We start from the raw sequence: 21,191 nt of genomic DNA on the forward strand, positions 1-21,191 counted from the left end.
GGTATATAATCTTGTTGAAGTTTGGGGGTATTTAAGTTGATGGTCTACGGAACACCTCCTACTTAGGGATTATGGCCGAATAATTGAGCGTTGGTAACCAATTTTATAATTATTCTTGAGCGAAGTGAGGTAATAAAAGCATTTATCACTTAGACATCGTAGGTTTAAGTCCATTTATAAGAGTTATACATGGATGTACATAGACTTAGAGTTATTTTTAATTAGCCGGAAAAGAACCTAAGTATGTAGTTACCCAAACATTAGAACACTTCAGTGGTAGTGAATAACTTTTATATGATAGAGTTATTAGAAAACTTCAGCGGGAGATTAATAACCTACACGGTATGTTATTCTTAGCTCTTGCGTCCCTAAGAGTTCACAGTCTGGATTTAAGTAGTACTTCGTGTCACCCTGGAAGTGACCTCCCTTCGGAAAGTATTTTTAGCTTAAATTGAGATTTGGGTGAATAAGGGGAAGTTGTTCGAACAGAGATCAAGGGTATGATTTCAACTAACGTGTCTCCATATAGTTCACACCGTGAGATTCATATGATACTTCGTGTCACCCTAAAAGTGACCTCCCTTCGGAAAGTGTATTGTATGAGTCAATACCAAGGTAAACGGAGGAAGTAGTTCATAGTAAGTAGGTGAAGAAAATGTGTCAACATATCCTGCGATCTCTTCCATTAGTTTGGACCATGAGATTCCTATGTTGCGCCTGCTGGTTAGCTTTAGGCGGCCATTTGCTAGTCGTTTAATGACGGCTATCCCCTCAGAGGGTTGTAACATAGGATTCAGAACAACTCAAGCTCCATAAATGGATAGGATTTCTTTGGTCATTAGTGGCCTCTGACGTCCGAAAATGGCGGGTCTACACTTACAAAATTATTAATTGTTAATAACGTTTGACCAAAAGCAGTACCTAAATAACTATCGACATATGAGTTATTCTGGAGGTAGTATTTAGTCAAGAATGTCTTGATGTAGTATCGTTGCAAAAGAATAATCTTGGGTAAATTATTAAAATTGCTAAAACTTGATTGGATATTTAATTTCAGAATGACAAGTTCAATAATACAAGTGTTGGCGTCAGATAAATTTATTGGGGATAATTATGTGAATTGGAAATCAAATTTGAACACGATACTTGTGATAGACAATTTGCGGTTTGTCTTAACTGAGGATTGTCCTCTCATTCCTAGCTCTAACACAAACCGAAATATTTGGGATGTATATGACAGATGGGTCAAGGCTAATGATATAGCTTGTGCTTATATCCTCACCAGCTTATCTGATGTGTTGACAAAAGAAGCATGAGGATATGAGTGCTGCCAAAGAGATTATGGAATCTCTGCGAGGGATGCCATAAGTACGCTTACAACAGTCACATTAAAGTGGGAACCTATGTTTGTGAACATGTCCTGGACATGATGGTCTACTTTCATATGACAGAAGTAAACGATGTTATCATGAACGAGAGAAGTCAAGTTGGTTTTATTCTAGAATCTCTTTTGAAGAGTTTTCTGCAATTCTAAATGCATTTATGAATAAAATTTGACTACTCTGCTGAATGAGCTACAGGCTTACCAGACAATATTGAGAACAAAGGGTCTGATGCCAGAAGTAAATGTTACTACTGCCAAGAAGTGAGGAATGTCCTTCAAGCCTGAAGTTGCTTCCTCTTCAAAAAGTAAGAGTATTCTTGTGAAGAAAGGCAAAGGGGAAGGGAAGAAGAAACCTACTGGATTGAAAGGAAAGGATAGCGCTGCAAAGGGAAATGTTTCCACTGCAACGATGAAGGGCACTAGAGAAGACACTGCCCTCAATATCTTATCGAGAAGAGGGTAGAGAAAAGGTAACCAGGCTAACTTGACCCTAGAACCATTTGCTCAGCTCATCCAATGGGAGAAGTTGCTATTTGTTTTTAATTGTTAAAACTTGTATAGAACAAATTGTATATATTTTTGTGATAAATGAAATGTTCATTTTAAAAAAAAATTATGTTTGTTCTAGCAACCTCTGTTGAGAATCAAATTGTTAAATGCCATTTGTAGATATTCAGATATCTAAATGGCTAGTTCAATGTAGATATTTAGATATCTAAATGGCTAGATCAAAGTATAGAAAGTTTAAAGATTTCTAGATCTGACTGTTAACAAAGAGTTGTTGAGACAGGTCAGATGCATCTTGCTCAAAGAGGTGAGAGTACCTCAATGTAGTGGGAGGAAAGTGTGCTTCCTGGCCATTATTGAGATTAAGATGCAATCCCCTTATAGTTTTATCTAAAGCCTATTGTATACTAAAATGTTTACAATAATTCTCTTGGCTAAAGTGTTTGAGAATTACCTAGTAGGACTAGGAATACCAGATAACCTAGGGCAAGTGGGAGAAATATCAGGTATAGAGATACCAAATGGTAAATGATGGGTATGGGATGCCCTAGTTTATTGTATTTCTCTATAAAACTCAGAAACTCAGTCTTATAGATCGGATGTATAAGTTACCACTGAAGTTTTAGTTCAAATGGGAGTTTGTTGGGTTTTATGTCCTAAAACTCGTGGTATATAAACAATGGAGCTTATTTTGAAAATTCAATAAAAGTGTTATTGAATAGATCTATTGATTGAATAGAAATCCAATAAACCTAAAAGTCCCTTAACTATTGGATGAGTACTTGAAATTTATGTGGAGACATAAAGGTGGATCAGATTCGAGTAAATAGTCAAAATGATCTATAGTACATGGATAAGGTTAGGTACCTTATTCTGGTAACACTATTGGATACGACCTGCTTTGTAGTTGTTACAAGGAGTTGTAAAGTGCTACAAACGAAGTGATCCTAATTCGTTCATGTTGGACATGAGAAGTGGGGGTATCCTTGTGCAAAAGAGTTTATACAAGATCGGACCACGAAATGAGTCACTCTTACTTTATAACGTTGTTTATTGTTTAAAACTGACTATTTCAAAGTGATGACCTAGGTAACTTAACCTTTATCCTGAGCTAACTATAAACTCCTCTTTATTCAGGATTTCCCTTAGATTTGCATAGGTGAGGGTTAGCTCAACAGCGCCGGCTCAATATGACTGTCAGAGGTAAGACCAGATAAACAGCTGGGGACATAGGGTGCAAGAGGGAATTCACTCCTACCCGCTTTAGGGATAGTAGAGAGGTTGTTTCCTTAAATGTTGATTCTAGGGCTTGAACAAGGGATCCAGCCCTCTCATACCAATGAGAGGGACTCGGTTTTGTGATTGGATCACAAAACAATTGCTCATTAGGGATCAGTGGGGACTTAAGGAACAAGAGGTAATTTCAGGGGTAAAACAGAGATTTGACCCAGCCGTTATTACGAATAACCTGTGAAGGGTTAACTTACTAATTATGGTTATATCGAGTGGACATAATATATCTATAGTGAGGGGAGTTCAACTATGGACTTTAGTGGAGTGACTCATTAGTTAACGAATGAGGGTTAGATCGGTCTAATGAGTTTAGCCGATTAATCTCGGATCGTTGGAGTGCATGATCTGTAGGTCTATGAGGTCCCCCTACTAGCTTGGAAATGGATTAGCTCTAGAGTAGTGTGATAAGTTAATTTGAAACGTTCAAATTAGAATCAAATGGAATTGGAGAAATATATTTAAATATGATTTAAATATATGAAGATGAATTTGTGTAAAAATTAATTTAATATTGGATATTAAATTAATTAGAATGATTTAAATTGTTGAAATAATTATTTATTAATTTTATTAGAAATTAATTTATGAAATTAATTTTTAAAATTAATAAATTTTTATTTTAGAAATAAAATATGATTTTAAATCAAAATGGATTTTGGAAATTGAAAATTACACAAAACTTGAAAATTGGTTTTTCAAAGTTTATCTTCAAGTAGCTTACAAGGAACCCACTTTTTCCTTTAGTTTACTCCAAGCATGAGCTGCATCTCATGCAACATATCTTTTTGAATGATAGTCTGCAATATATTGAAGAGATTGGAGTGACGAATGAGTGATGAACCGACTGAATTTTTGTTGAAAAATTCGGTTGAAGAAGGTGTTCTTCAATGGGTTCTGTTCAGTGAGCTTTCTCCATATTCCCTTTGATTCCAGCTTATTTTGAGTCCCACAACTCAATCTAGAGTACCAGAGAATAGTAGAGAATATCTTGTGGTGGTCTACATAAGAATTCAGAGGATTTTGCAGCTGGAAATGGAGATTTCGTTGGTTCGGCCAAGGTATGTTCATGAAGCCCATTATACTCTATTTTTAGCATGTTTCTTTTCAACCAAAATTAATGAATTAGAATGCTAATGGATCTTGATTTCTTCCATTACGTGATGGTGTCCATCCAACAGCTAGTTCAAAACTGTAAAACCAGAGTTTGATGTACAAACCTTGATGTAGCTCAAAATTGAAGTTGTCCTTTGGTTGTTTCTGATCAGGAATACTTCTGGACCATTGCTAAAGTCTTCCCCGCTATTCTCCGATCTTAGAACAAATTGTGGGATTTAAATTTGTGATGAATTTAAAGGGAAAAATGGAGTTGAGAGAAAATTGGAGCTATGGTTTTTATAGAGAATTTTCAACTTCAAAAGCCTAATAGGAAGCACTCAATCTCAACATTTCTTCTTCTATTTAAAGTAAGAATCATGCAAAAACAGATTCATCTCAAGTTGACCCTAAATTTGATCAAGATTGAGTAGGATTAAGTGTCTCTACATGGTGTTAATAAAGTGGTTTTTAGGCAAAACCCACCAAAATCCACTTTTGATTTTTAATTAAGATTAATTCAAATAACTAATCTTAAATAAAATTAATTTAAAAACTAATTTTGAATAAAAATAATTCTAATAATTAATTTAAATAAATAAATAAATAATTTAATATCAAATATTAAATTACAAAATTAATTTTAAATAATTAGTTAAATAATTTAATTAATAAAATTAATTTAATATTAGTATCAAATATAAAATTAATTAATAATACCAATCCCGTTCATGAATCCTTATTTATGTATCAATATTTAATTCATATTTAAATATTGTTCAATTCATAATTAAAAAATAAGTCTTTAAGTATATTAAATATAATTAACGCTTACCCCTAAGCCGAATGTGAACAATTCAAAATTTTCATCACATTATTCTAAGGGTTAGTTCGATATGAGCTAGCAGGGGAACCTAATGGACCTACAGATCATGAGCTCCAATGATCCGAGATTAATCGGTTAAACCCTTTAACTTAGTTAACCAACATTCGTTAACTACTGAGGCAGTCCACTATAGCCCAATCGCTGTACTATCCTCACTGTAGATATATTTCTACTCACTCGATATAACCATGATTGGTAAGTCAACCATTCACAGGTTGTTCGTAATTAAAACTGGGTCAAAATTATCGTTTCACCCCTGTAACTACATCTTATTCCTTAAGTCCCGCTGATCCTCTAATGAACAATTGGTCTGTGGTCCAACCACCAAACCGAGTCCCTCTCAGGCCAATAAGAGGGTAGGTCCCCTTGTTCAATACCTGGAGTCAGCACTTAAAGAATAACCTATCTACTATTTCTAAAATCGGGTAGGAGTTCCATCTTGCAGGACTTGTCCTTAGCTATCTACCCGATCTTATTCCTAAAATGGGGGGCTTATTGAGTCGGTGAACTCAAGCCGCTCCCACCCATGTAAATTAAAAGATAAACTTGAATAAATAGGAGTTCATAGTTAGCTCAAGATTAATATTGAGTTACCCTAGGTCATCGTATTGAAATAGTCAATCTTAAGACTAAACAGTGTTATAAAGTAAAAGTGACTATTTCACGGTCCGATCTAATGCAAACTCATTACGTAGGATGCCCCCACTCGCATGTCTCCACATGAACGATTGAAGATCACATCGTTTGTATCAAATACAAAGTGGGTCGCATCCATAGTATCCCTAGGATAAGGTACCCAGCCTTATCCTTATATTATAGACCATTTTGGCTATTACTCAAACTTGATCTACTTTTATGTCTTCACATATAATTCAAGTATTCATGCTATAGTTGGAGGTTCTTATTTTATTGGATTTAGGGTTTTTAAGTGCAATTCACATATTCAATAACTTTATTGAATAAACCTCAATAAAAACTTTATTGTAAAAATAGATTTCGTTTATTGTTTACAAACCACGAGTTTTAGGATGTAAAACTCAACAAACTTTCACTTGGACTAAAACTCCAGTGGAGTCATTTACATGTTATGTTGAGCGTGAGAGAAAAACATAAATACAATAAACTAGGGCATCACATACCCATGGCTTCTCCCACTTGCCTTAGATGTACATAACTCATAGTCCTAGACTTACTAGGTGACCTTCAAACACTTTAGCCGTCGGGGCCTTTATAAACGGATCAACAATGTTGTTCTCCGAGGCTATCTGTTTGACGATCACGTCTCCTTGTTGCACAATCTCCCAGATGAGATGATATTTGTGCTCAATATGCTTCCCACACTTATGGCTTCTAGGTTCTCTAGAATTTGCAAATGTGCCATTGTCATCAAATAGAGGGTGATAGGCAGATGCATATTTGGAACTACTTCTAAATTTTTCAAGAACTTCTTAAGCCATATAGCTTCCTTTGCCTCTTCACATGTAGCTATATACTTAGCCTCCTCCATGGTGGAGTTAACGATATAGCCTTGCTTTATACTCCTCCAAACTACTGCTTCTCCTTTTAGAGTGAACACTGATCCCGATGTAGATTTTCTTAAATCTTTATCGGTCTGAAAATCAAAGTCAGTGTATCCCGTAAGAATTAGATCCTTAGCACCATACACGAGCATATAGTCCCTCGTTCTCCTAAGATACTTTAGGATATTTTTAACGGTAGTCTAATGATCATATCTTCGATTGAATTGATACATGTTGACTATTCCCACTGCGTAACACATGTCAGGTCATGTACATAACATAGCATACATCAGATTACCAACTACTGATGCATAGGGAATACGTCTAATATATCCTCAACTTCTTGAGGTGCCAGGACACTGTTCCTTCAACAGATGAACTTTATGCCTAAAAAGTAATAAACCTCTCTTGGAATTTTACATCTTATATCTATATAACATTTTGTCTATATAGGATGCTTGAAACAGGACTAATGTTCTATTTTTGCGATTCCAAGAACATACTGAGCCTATCCCAAATCTTTCATTTGGAATTGGGTTGCTAGCCCTTGTTTAATGTCAGTTAGGAATCCTACATCATTCCCAATGAGTAGGATGTCATCAACATACAACACTAGGAATGCTACAATGGTTTTGACAATTTTCTTGTAGACACATGGTTCGCCAATATTCTATTCAAAGTCATATGATTTGATCGTAGTGTCAAATCTTATATTCCATAATCTAGATGTTTGTTTTAACCCATAAATGGATCTTTTAATCTTGCAAACCTTTTGCTTTTGACCCTGTTCAATGAACCCTTCTAGTTGAGCCATATAAATACTATTTTCAAGATTGCCATTTAGAAAGGTTGTCTTGACATCCATTTGCTAAATTTTATAATAATAAAAAGTGATAATGGACAAGAGTATTCTAATTGACTTCAACATGGCAACATGGGAGAAGGTTTCTTCATAGTCCATCCCCTCTCTCTTGGTATAATTCTTGGCCACAAGTCGGGCCTTAAAGGTTTGTACTTTATCGACTTTGTCTCGTTTCCTCTTGTATATCCATTTACAACCAATAGGTTTTACCCCATTCGACTGATCTACAAGCTCCTAGACCGAATTGAAATCATAAACTTCATTTCGAGGTCCATGGCTTTGATCTATTGGTCTTGGTCTACATCATTTATTGTCTGTTCATAGGTCAATGGATCCTCAATGCCATCATCAAGTATGACGACCTGAGTTTCTGTTAGACCCATGTAATGGAATTACCAACTTCATGAATAACTCTCGTTAAAGTACCGGTCTTATTAACAACTCTTCTTGGTTTATCTATAGCTTCTTTTGAAATTTCACTCAATACTAGTTTACTGCGAGGTTGATGATCTCTCATGTGGTATTCCTCTAAGAATGTAATGTTTGTCGATACACACACTTTGTTATCTTGAGGATCATAAAACAGACCGCCTTTCGTTTCTTTAGGGTATCCTACAAATAGACACAATGTTGAATGACGTTCCAATTTCTTTGGGTTTTGCATCAACACATGTGCAGAACATCTTTACAACTCATATTGTGTTTCAGAAACACTTTTGTAAGGAACCATGTTCAAAATGTATACAACAATCTCTACTGCATACCCTCAATACGAATCAGGCAATTGAGTATAGCTCATCATTGATCGAACACGTTGTTGAGATTATTCAATAAAGTTGTGAGCCTTGAACTGTATGTGGAGATAAGTTTGAGTAGATAGCTGGATACCTCATTCTGGGGACACTATTGGAAGCGACCCACTTTGAACAACAATCTGTGAAGATAACAATCACGCTCAATCAATTAATAGAGATTCATGTATTAAAAATTGATGTTTAATTAATTTAATATTTGATTTAAACTAACTAATTAATTATTTATTTAAAATTAATTTTATTAAAAAATAATTATTGAAATTAATTTGATTTACAATCAATTAAAATTGATTTTAATTCTATAAAACGAAAAAAAAAAAGAAAACGAAAAGAAAGGTGTGTTTTAGTGGATTTTCCCACTTTGAACACTCATTTTACATGTAGGTGGTGTCAATAGATCATGCAATTATGTAAATTTGGCTAAGAGTTCTTCGACCTTTAACACTAGAAAACCAGTTTTTGCACCATTGTGCGAATGGATTCTATATCATATCAAATAGTCCCAAAATCCCAACTACCATCAATACTATTTTCTCATTAACTACGGTTAATACTATTTCAAAATTTCAATAGCTTATTATAGTTAGGTCATAATAATTTGTATTTAGGTATAGTCGAGTTATAATAATTTGTATTTGAATGTAGATTATTTTAGTTTGAATTATAATAATATGTGTTCGAAGTGGAAAAAAATTTTATTTGAGAAAAAACAAAGAACGACTAAATTGATGTTGGTAAAATAGCAAAACCTGTAACAAATAATAAAAGCACTTGCATAAGCACTTAGTAAAGGGACCAAAACATGGTATTTAAACTCAGAATTAGATCTGGATATCTAGCTTTCAATTTGAGATCCTTAGACAAAAGTGGATACTAAAAAGTTCATAAACAAAAATAAACCCCCATAACCAAAATGGTATTTAAACTCACATTCATCAATTTTGATATGGAGCTTTCAATTTTACGCTGCGCATATATTGAAACAAAATCATCTAACATAAGAATCAAGATCGAAATTCAAACAGCAGCAGACATATCGATCAATTCTCATCATCCTCAGGCTCCGCATCGTCGTCCTCAGAAAATTCGTCCCCACTGAATTCATCAAAGCACTCGAGATCGCTCTCGCTCTCGCTCTCGTTCTCAATGAACTCATCTACCTCCTCAATCACCGGCTCCCGCTTCCCTCTGACCTCAATCCTAAATCCGCCATCAAAAGTAGAATTCAAAACCCTAGACAGTTGCGGCTTATCGCTCAAAAAAACATCGCTGAGGAAACCGGAGGCGGATTGCCTTGGAATTGGAAGTAGCAGATTCTGGATGGTTTGTGCTGATGGAGCGGATGAGGCTGGATTGCGAAGAAGGAATCGGACTGGGGCTTTGACGTTCTTGAGAATCAACCTGGAAGCCATTGCAGGAGGTTGAAGAAATGAAGAGTACGGAGGGAGATCTGCAGAGAAGGAAAATTTGGAGGGGAAGCGATGATGATTGGGTTTTTATAGAGCGGCCAGAGAAGAGGGTTTAGGGTTTTTAGGAAGGCAATTCTTGAAACTCGTTGGATTTTATGCCACGTGGACTAACAACCAAACATCAACTTGGTTTCAAAAAGTATTTTCTTTTTTCTTTTTTAAATAAAAAGTAAATTTGATGGTTACCGTTACGGTAAAAAATTATAATCGAGAAAACAAAAAAAATTGGAGCATGGCATAAAAAGTTAAAACACGCCCGACACCAAAATTAACCTAGCTCAATTAACAATATCAATCTCAATGTGAGAGATTCAATATTATAAAAAAAGATGTCATGTATTTTTGTTGTTATTATTTTTTTAATCTATATATGTTTAAATTTGTTTACATCAACTAAAGGCGTTTCAGTCTATAAATTTAATGAAAATATCCTGCCACCGTAATTCTGAAACAAAAAAAATTTCATAGAAAAGTTAATCTTATGACATAAATGATTAGATAAAATATATCCAATAGTAATCTAATCTCATTTTTTTTCTTAAATCTTTTAAATTTCACTAATTTTCGTGTTTCCTCAAAACTTCAAAAGATCTTAAATCCATTATTGGATGCTTGTAGATGGCATGGATTTTTAAATCTAGAATTATTAAAGACTTAAAATTGGAAGAATCAATCTACAAAAGTGCCAATAATTGAGAATGTCAATACAATATAGATAGGTTTTAAGTCTTTTTTAATCCATAAATATGTGAGTTTAATTTAATTTTGATCTTTAAATTTTTAAAATGTTCATTTGATGCTTATATATCCAATTGATTTTCTAAATGTGTATCTCTGATATTTAAACTTAAAAAAAATATAATCATTTTAGTCCGTTGGTGGGCTACTCATGGTCTATTTGATAAACAACAATTTTGTTTTATGTTTTTAGATTCAATGAGTCCAGCAAATATGTGTTTGCTTGGCAGTCTGAATTCTGTTTCCAAAAACTATTTCTAGATTCCATGATCCAAACAGTGCAAATTTGGAAAACAACTTTTTTATTTTTTTAGTAGGGGTGATCATTGAAACTGTTGAAACCAAATCGAAATCGAGCCGAAATCGAATTAATGTGATTCAGTTTGGTTTGACATATGTTAAAATCAATTTAATGTGGTTCGGTTCGGTTTCAAATACCAAAATCGATTTGAAACCAAACTGAACCCCTTTAAATGAATATATTAAAAATATATATTTATATATAATACATTTATATCTTTTAGTTTTTCTTTTTAGGGTTTCAACTTCCAATCTCTCAAGTCTCATTTGAGGTTCACCTCCGTTCGTCGTTAGCCAGAGAGCCATCCCCATCGAACTTCGAAGTCTCCTCTCTGAAGACTAAAATTGCTCGACCTCCGTCCGTCGTCTTCCCTCATCTCTCCTCGAACTCCGTTGAAGTCTCCTCTCTGAAATCACTCCACCTCCATCGAAGTCCTCCCTCGTCCTTCCTCGACCTCCATCGAAGTCTCTTTCCACTTACTCCAACTGCGAGCGACCGCCAACTAAGCGAATTTGAATTTCTTCAGTCCCAGACCTCAGTAGACGTCCGTAGCCTCCGTTTCTGCAAATTTCGAGTTTTCCAATCCAATCTCACATCTCATCCTCAAGTAATTACCATTTGTTTCTTTCTTGTTTGGTTTGAGGAGGTTTGTTTTGTTTCGAAGTCCTTCGATATGAAATCGCGAAGTCCTCCAATCTGAAATCCCTCGTTTGTTTTGTTTCTTTCTTGTTTGGTACCATTTATTTCCATTTGTCTCAGCCTCAAATTGGAAATAAAATATAGTTTGAACACATTTGTTCTCTCTTTTCTATTTGAAATAATTTAAAATAATTAATTCTCCGATGTTCTAAAATTGAAATAATCTAAAATAAATAGGACATCACATTGCAGATGTGAGTGATATTTCATTGATATTTGCAAATTGTTAATGAAGAGTTTACTTGAAATCAAACTTAGCTATTGTAGGAAAATTGTTAATGAAGAGTTTACTTGAAATCAATAGTGATATTTCATTTATAAGCCAACATTTAACTTATAAATTATTGTGCTTTTAATGTTAACAAAAATTTGTAGTAGCACATTAGCTATTGTAGGTAGATTGACAATTATTACAAAAATAATTAGGACATTCTGGATTTTTGTGTTTACTTTTAGTTCGAGTTTACCTCTTCAATATGAATCTTCATACAGGTGTTTACTTTTAGTTTTTATATTATAGGCACTAGGCAATAGACACGATGTCGACGAGCTTGACCAATACGGATAGTAATACTGAGACTGCTAGCAAGAGCAATAACTGTTCTAGTGTGAACGAAAATGATGACGTTGTTGTTGAGATTAGCATGCCTCCACCAGAACTACAACCAGCTCGAAAGAAAAGGGAAAAGTACGTCTATGGTATGGGATCATTTTACTTAATGCTCTGAGTATAGTGATGATGATCCACATGCTAAATGTAATTATCGTGGTATGGTGTATGCATGTCATCCAAGAAGGAATGAAAATTCAACTATGAGAATGTTGTTGAGGATGATGCCTTAAACTCTCGTATCCTGTAGTTTGTAAACGCAGTTTTGTACGAATGATTGTGATGTATAATATATGATATTTTCTTCACTACTTGTCTTTGAACATTTGATATTTTATTTGCTTTACCACAAACCAATAAACTCAAATCTCTGGTTGTCATTATGTAACTTGAACATGTATGTGAAGACATACAAGTGGATCATGTCTTAAGTGATAACCAAAATTGTCTATAGTATATGGATATAGGAAGAAAACCTTATCTTGGTAATGCTACGGATGTGGCCCGCTTTGTAGAATAGCTACAAGTGTTGTGACTTGCTACAAATGGTCTGATCCTGATCATTCGTGTGGGAACGTGCGAGCGGGGACATCATATACAAAGAGTTTGTATAAGACCTGACCACGAAATGTTAACGTCTTGTTATATAACGTTGTTCATGACAAAGACTTCACTTCACTAAGATGACCATAGGTAATATGACCTCAATTCTGAGTGAGTTGGGAATTCCTACCTTTGAGGGCGGTCCTTTGATTTGCATGGGTGCGAGTGGCCAGGTCGCCGACTCAAACCTACTACTTTGGGGATTCGTCTGATTTGGGAGCTAAGAACTCAGCTACATAAGATGGAATTCATTCTTTTCCCAAAGTAGTGGTAAGTAGATAGATTGCTCACTTAAAGATGGATCCCGGGGCTTGAACTATGTGGCGCCATACACTTTCTCATGGCTCGAGATGTGTCCATGTTGGGGTCGATGCCCTAAAATCTCGTGTCCTGTAGTTTGTAAACAGTTTGTACGAACGCTCGTGTTGTATAATATATGATATTTACTTCACTTCTGGTTTTTGCTCAGTTGTATGTTTTATTTGCTTTATCACAAACCAATAAACATAAAATCCATGGTTATCTGTATATAACTTAAACATGTATGTGGTGACATACAAGTGGTTCATGTCTTGAGTGATAACCAAAATGGTCTGTAGTATATGGATATAGGAGGGAAACCTTATCCTGATAATGCTACGGATGAGGTCTGCTTTGTGGAATGGTCACAAGTGTTGTGACTTATCATAGATGGTCTGATCCTGATCATTTGTGTAAGGGACATGTGAGCGGGGGCGTTCTATACAAAGAGTTTGTATAAGACCCGATCAGAAGTGTTAATGTCTCGTTATATAACACAGTTCATGAAAGAGACTTCACTTCACTAGAATGACCATAGATAATATGACCTCAATCCTGAGTGAGTTGGGAACTCCTGCCATTGAGGGTGGTCCTTTGATTTGTATGGGTGCGAGTGGCAAGGTCACCGATTCAAACCTACCATTTTGGGGATTCGTCTGATTTGGGAGCTGGGAACTCAACTACACAAGATGAAATTCACTCCCTTAAGGGCTGATTCCAGGGCTTGAACGATGTGGCGCTACACACCTTCTCTTGGCCCGAGAGATGTTCACACATAGTTAGACTATGTTGTATTGTTCATTAGAGAAATTAATGGTACTTAATGAGTGAGATATAACTACAAGAGAAAAACGATAAATTGGCCCAACTGTACTTACAAGCATCTATGAAGGGTCATTGTACTCATGATTGGTTATATCCAATGGACACAGAAATATATCTGTGGTAAGAAGAGTTCAACTATTGGTCTTTAGTGGAATGCCTGGCAGTTAATGAATGGTGGTTCTCGTGGCTAAAGAGTTTAGTAAGCTATTCACGTATCATTGGAGCTTTGAGCCACAGGTTCATTAAGTCCCCCAGGTAGCTTGGATAAAGTCGAGAATCAGTGTTTGGGTTAGTTTGAAATGTTCAAATGACAAAAGAAAGTTCAATTATGTATGATATAATTGGAGTGGTTAATTATATATGATATAATTGACTAAATGTATGAGATACATTTTTTTTTTTTTTGGAGGAAATTAGATATAAATATGATTTATATCAAGTGGAGGAGAAATTACTATAGTAGATATGTGATATCAAACTATAGGGTAAGAATATAATATGATTATATTCATTTATTATTAAATTGGTTAATTATGAGATAATTGATAAAATATTCTCCTCAATCGTGCGTTAGTGGGAGAAGCCGTATTCGATTTTGGTAACCGAAGAATAAAATGAAAATTTGTTTCATTTGGGAAAAGTTCAAAAAAAAAAAAAAAAAACGCAATCGGTGTGAAAAAGTATTAGTCGCCTAGCTGAGAGCCTATACGATAGAGTCTCATCATCTAAACGATCGCACACTCCACGTCTAAACGATCGCATGTCTTTCTCTAAACAATCGCTTAGCTTTCCTAAATGATCGCCTAACGTGCCGAGTTTTCTAAATGATTGTATACCTATTAGTAGATGAACACTTAGTAAAACCTACACGATTGTGTAGCTTTGTTTAAATGATAAGCACTCTGCTATACGATAGCTTTCTCTCCCATTTGTTTATCATCTACATGATCAGTCTTTCCTCCTACCTCTACCAAATTCACTAAAGACCACACTTTGGATTCTCATGCGAAGAATACCAAGGGCTCCAACTGGTAGTGTCGTCCCCGCTTCTTACTTGTTCATGCTTGTTCGTGTTGCTATCGTTTGTGTAGACGATCATGTTGTCGCAGCCGACTGATTTGCTAGGCGATAGAGTTCGTAGAGTTTCTTCCGCTGCGTTTGAGTTCGAGATTGAAGAGAGTCTTCAACTGGTATGAGAACTCATTCCCTTGTATTTTATTTATCAAAGCATGTCGTTAATTAATGTTAAATTACATAACTATCTTTTAGAATATATGTGTTGTATTTCAGTCACAATGAAATCAGAAAGATTCGAACATGCTCATGGATGCTCTTTGTTAAGAGATCCTTCAATTGGTATCAGAGCCAGGTTATGATATTCCAATTTCATTGTTGCAACGAATTGCATATACATTCTTGGTGGGTGCATATCTGCTCTGTTTAATCGTTAAATTATTGTGGATGTACGGATTAATGGAGTTTTTTGGGATGTTTGCCTCGATTTGATTTAATTCTTTTACATTTTCTGTTTATTGTAAAGGCCCTTGCGTTTTTGGGCATTATTAATCGTTATCGAGTCTATAATTCAAAGTCAGTTTAAGTTTTGAGTTGTTCGTGAAGAAGATCGAAGCAAGGGTTACAATTCTTCGAGGAAGGAGACGATCAAGGGTTTGATCGCGTCGTGTAGATGGTGGGGTAAGTTATCACTGAGTATCGAGTCGGGTAGACGATGGGATGCTCGCGTATTGTTTAATGCGCACGTGTACTAGACGATTGTTTAGCTCAGCAAGCTTCATCGCTTAGTAACTGACTAAACGATTGCTTAGCAACGCACAGTAAATCGTTTACCTTTTGCCGTGTTAAGAGATCCCCTAGATGATCAGGCTTCGCAGCCTCGTTGTCGTCTATGCGATCATTTAGCTTTTGCGCCTATCGTCTAGTGCGCGTTGGACGATCATTTACTTTTGGCGTTTATTAAACGATGGACTTCTCCTAGCGGTTCAAGACCCGGTTCGCCTATGAAACGGTTCGCTTGGTAAAAAATGTAATAGATAGGGTTATTTCATTCCGATTTTTATTAAAGGCTCATCTCGGTTCATTAACCCTTAGTTTATTACATGCGGTGTATGTTTTTTATATGTCATATGGTATACACATAGAGTAAATCCTACTTTAGGTTATGCATTGGTCATGCATCATCTCTTTATTGTAAATGTTATAATTTAGAGAAGCATGATTTAATTATGTAAGAGCATGCTCATGCATCATATAATATAAGAGTTATATTTATGCATGCAGAAGAAGTAGTGACATGCATAATCTTTATATTATAATCGTTATAGTATAAGGGTGAATGTGAAGCATGTTTTGCTTGGTTATTACGTGTATATATAAAAGTTATGTATAGTAATGATCAGACATTGCATGAAGCATGCACATAGGTTTCTTTATAAGCGTTATAAACACCTAGTTGCGTGATAACTTGTAGAAATACAAGTTATTTATACCATTTTTATTTAGATTATACGGCAAAAAGAAGGAAAAGTTGTGTCGACAGTATAGAAATTGGCTTAGAAATACGAAAATTGTAAAGTGTCGTAAGCACACTCATTAACCCCATTGCGATGGCAAAATGGAAGGTTCAAGTCTTTGTTTTGCAGGAAACAGGTCACCGAATGCGAAAATCGCTCGAGGACGAAAAGAACAACGCATTTTCACAGCATGCGGCAATCATTCAAGAACAAAGAAAGAACAACGTAATTGCAGCGTATGCGACGATCAATCATGGACTCAAGCGATCAACGCATTTCCACCGCATGCGGCAATCGATAGAAGATCAAAACAATTACACCGCATGTGGCGATCGATCGAAGATGTGAAGAGCAATGCATTCGCAAGGACTTTTGACATTGTACAACTTTTCTGTTGTACGATTCTGACAAATCAATCGTGGAGTAGAACGGACATTTCCACTATGACATGGTAGGAATTATCAGATTTTCAGAGTGGGACCACTAATACAGAAGAAGCCAAGGTCTATAAATAGCTTCCTCAAATTCAATGTTAAAAAGGCTGGTCTGAAGAGACAATTTAGATAAAATTCGGGAGAACAATGAGACAAGACCGAGAGGTAAGTCTCTGAGCAAGCAATTATTCCATTCCCGAAGAAGAAGTTCTGTGCCAAAGGTCACTTCTACCTCTAATTCAAGCCTGAAAGGGAAGCCTTCCACTCCATTTCTTCCAGAGGCCGGCAAACACATCGTCTTCGACAGGGATCTGTGTCAAGACATTGACACTCTTTCCGTATTTGTTCTTAATTTCCATTCATCTACTGTGTTCATCTATCTTTAATCTTTCATTCACTATATGTAACAAACGTTGGCCTCTAGATTTAAATATCATTAGTATATTCATCATCATCTTTCTGTTCTTTTCCATACATTCATCATCCATCCTTTTCATTATGTATAACTAATCCCCTGGGTAAAGGGGAAGGATTAAGCGAGTGAGTTAATCCTTGTTAAGGAAATCGACTGAGTTTAGCTAAAGCATGCTCAACGACATCTTCACCTGTGAGAGCATAAGTGAAAATGTTATTCCGCCTATCGAAAGAAGGTTGGAAGAATGCATTAACTAAAGCGAGAAGTACTTCCAGAGATGGAAACAACCTTGCGTTCATCACATTCATCCTTGTTTCACCATAGACATATGGGAACGCGGCTAATCACTGAAAGGTGTAAGCCAAGGGAAAGTGGAACCTTAGTTGCGTCCTCAACAAAATCGACGAACTTGTAATGTCCTTTCCCTCAACCCATTCTCTTTCTGATTCATTTCACAAGACTTGCCACTACATTCACCAGACACTTTTGCACATCTTCACAGCCAGTCCCTAACCTGTATATTAATAGTTTATTCATTTATTTTATCACCGCAATTTATTTACCATCGCATTTTATTCTTTATCGCAATTTATTCTTTACCGCAATTTACTTTTCATCGCAATTTACTTGTATCGCATTTTACGTTTTCGCAAAACCAGTTCATTATTCTTTATGTTTAACTGGTCGCATATACCATAATAGTATCACATTAATTACAACAATCCCCGTGTTCGAACTCAGATCACTCTAAGAAACTTGGTTGGAATTATACTTGGTTCTAGCGTAAGAAAGCTTATGACACGCGTACTACACGAACGCATACTACGAGAGCATCTAAGCATCATCGCATACATTTAGAACGTAGTATCGCAATATCATAAATCACAGCACAATATCATAATCATACATTTTTTATTCTTTACAAGTTTTTGGCGCCGTTGCTGGGATTGACAACATTTAGTGTTGAATATTTTTATGGTATTTTGCAAGACAGATCTCTGTTGTATTGTTTGTTTAACGCAGAGAGCAGGCTGACGGTTTATGAGTACTGGATCTCCTCCGTCTACAAGGTGAACAGCTTAGCTTACAGCACAGCGTGTTCACTGAACTAGAATTCAAAGCTGACCCAGAGATCGAGCGTACTTTTCGCGCACAAGCACGCCAGAACCGTATAAGGCGAAGAAGGAACATGGCTAACAACGTGATAACTTGTAGAAATACAAGTTATTTTTGCTTTTAAGTTGGAACAACTAAGGTTTTTAATGATAGATTCTTCTTATTTTTAGAAGAAACGTATGGATTTATTCAAACATTAGCAAACTCATGCAAAAGAAGTTTTATTACTAAATATCGCAGCACTAATGCATTGTATTGCAGGATTTCAACGCAATGATTAACGTTAACACATTAGACAAGTGTCGCAGGAAAAGCTCTAACGCATGGGCCATGTGTCAGAGGGAGTTCAACGCAGAGAAGATTCATTGCTCCAGGCTGATTGTGTCACATCACCACTTGCAAGTATGGGCACCTACAGCAGGCGGCGTTTGAAAAAGCTTCTGAGATTCAGGTGGCTAATCAGGGCATGAACTTTAATGCTGCCCATTCACCAAGTGGACGTGACCAAGGCCTATAAATAAATGAAGTCCCTCCAGAGTCAAGAAGTTTGGAAATTATCAAGATCCTTACTCTCTGTATATTGTATTCATAGTTTTAGTTCTTAGAAGCTGTGCTGTGGTGCTAGACGATCAGAAGGGTTGAAAACCACCACCACCGCCGGTCAGGGAGCGGAAGAAGCCACTCTTGAGAAAGACACTTTATCTAATTCCTATACAAGTGATTGTACACAACGAGATTGGGCCAAAGAAATATAAGAGATTGTATTCTTTGGCTTGACTCAGTTTCCTTCATCTCATTTATCACTTTCACTTCATTTGATTAAATATTGCTTTTGTAAAGACTTTGTTTCTTTATAAAATTCATATATTTGATGTGAAACCTGGATTTCCATTATCCCTACTTAAGCAGGTGATTAAGGGATTAACTAGGTAAAAGTTAAATCCTATGTTGAAGGGAAGGAAATTTCTAAGTGTTGAATGGATTTTCCTTGAGTAGCTTTGAGTTAAGCTTTAACTGGTGGAAATTGACTAAGTGTTGGACTAGGCATTGCCATGCGTTGGCCATAAGATCTTGGAGAGATTATTTGGGCCAAGGGAGAAGTTGAAGTGAGAGTGACGCATGCCTTGGAGGTTAGACCAACATTAGGCTGAATGGATGCGTTGGATGCGTTAGATGCATTGGATGATGGATGCGTTGGAAGGGACCAATGCATTGGAAGGGTTGTGTTAATGTGTTGGAAGGGTTGATGGAAATGGCATGCGGCTGAAGGAAGAAAGATGGAAGTGACACATTAGAAGGCACAAGGGTAGGCAAGGCATGCGTTGGAAGGCAGCCCATGCGTCGAGCAGCCGAGCGAGCCCTGCGAGCAATGCCAAGCGCCCCTGCCCATGAGTCAAGCGGCCATACCAAGTGCCCCTACCCATGCGTCAAGGGGCTGAGCAAGTGAGCGATGGCCAGTGCCTATGTAGCACGCCCATGCGTCGAGCGACCAACGCCTATGAAGCACTATGCGTCGAGTTGCCAGCGCCTATGCTAAGCGCCATGCGCCCATGCCAACGAGCCTTGCGGTAATACCTAGTGAGCCATGCGTCAAGGATGAGTGGCCATCCTATGTGTTGGTGATGGCTGGCTCTTGCGATGGCTAAGTTGGATTGCGAGGGTAGTGAGTTGGCTTGCTATGCGTTGAACATCTAAGAGTTGGACGCATATAAAGGATGAGATCACCTAAAAAACGTCATTAAACCATGTGTCTTCTTAAGAGGAAGCCTTAAGCCTTAAGCATTTGAGGTGGTTGCATCAGAGGACATGCAATTGGAAGCTCATGCATTGGCTATATAGGAGAAGGACACTTAGATCTCGTTGATCAAAGAATTGCGTTGTTGGTGTGAGGAGGAAACACTTGGACATGCATCCAAGTAGGAGGTTTCGAATTTGGAGAAGGTTTGGACGCCTATAAATAGAGCCAAAGACTTCATTTTTCAGATCACAACTCAAAATACGTTTAAAAAGAGTGGGAAAGTTAAGTAAACCTTGCGTTGAGAGCAAAATCCATGCATTGATCACAGAGCTTCAAAGAGGACGCATTGGACAGTGAAGTTTGGAAAACAACATCAAATTGGGACGAGAAGTTCTCCCAATTTAGTCGTGCGTTTGGAGTGATTTCAAAGCCATCTGAAAGCTATGAGAGTCTAGTGTTCATGGTGGGGCTTCTGGAGAAGAATCTCTAAGGAATCATGCTGCATAATGAGGAAAATATAGAAGGGTCGAGCTGTCGGGTAAGATGGTCCAGTCTAGATGTTTTGATGTTTCCAGCCAAACCACGGGGAGTTATGAGCTAAGATTTTGAGGTAAGCTTCCGAATACATTCTAGAGCGTATTTGTAGAAGGAAGTAACTCTAGATAAAGCTTAGAACTATGAGTATTTTGAGCTTTAAGTTGAATCTGGAATTTAGGGTTCAAAGGAGGAGCTCGAGAAGACCAAGAAACTTCTAGAGAGAAAAGTTCCTAAACGACCAAGGTGAGTGGAATTTTGGTACTTTCCTTTAAGTCTTAAAACATATCTTTTAGAGTAAATTGTATATGCTTAGGTTATGATGAGTATCTAGCGTGAGAATGAGATTATGTGATCGAGATGGTCAGGGGGTCAATAGACCTAGTGCCTGAGCCCGTAAGCAAAACCTCACGGGATGGTCATGGGACACGAGAAGTCTAGTTCCTGAGCCTATGGGAGGATCCTCGTATGGGATGATCAGAGGGCCGACGGGCCTAGCTTCTGAGCCAATGAGTAGGG

Source organism: Benincasa hispida, chromosome 9 (assembly GCF_009727055.1).
Source record: "Benincasa hispida cultivar B227 chromosome 9, ASM972705v1, whole genome shotgun sequence".
In the NCBI taxonomy this organism is placed as follows: domain Eukaryota; kingdom Viridiplantae; phylum Streptophyta; class Magnoliopsida; order Cucurbitales; family Cucurbitaceae; genus Benincasa; species Benincasa hispida.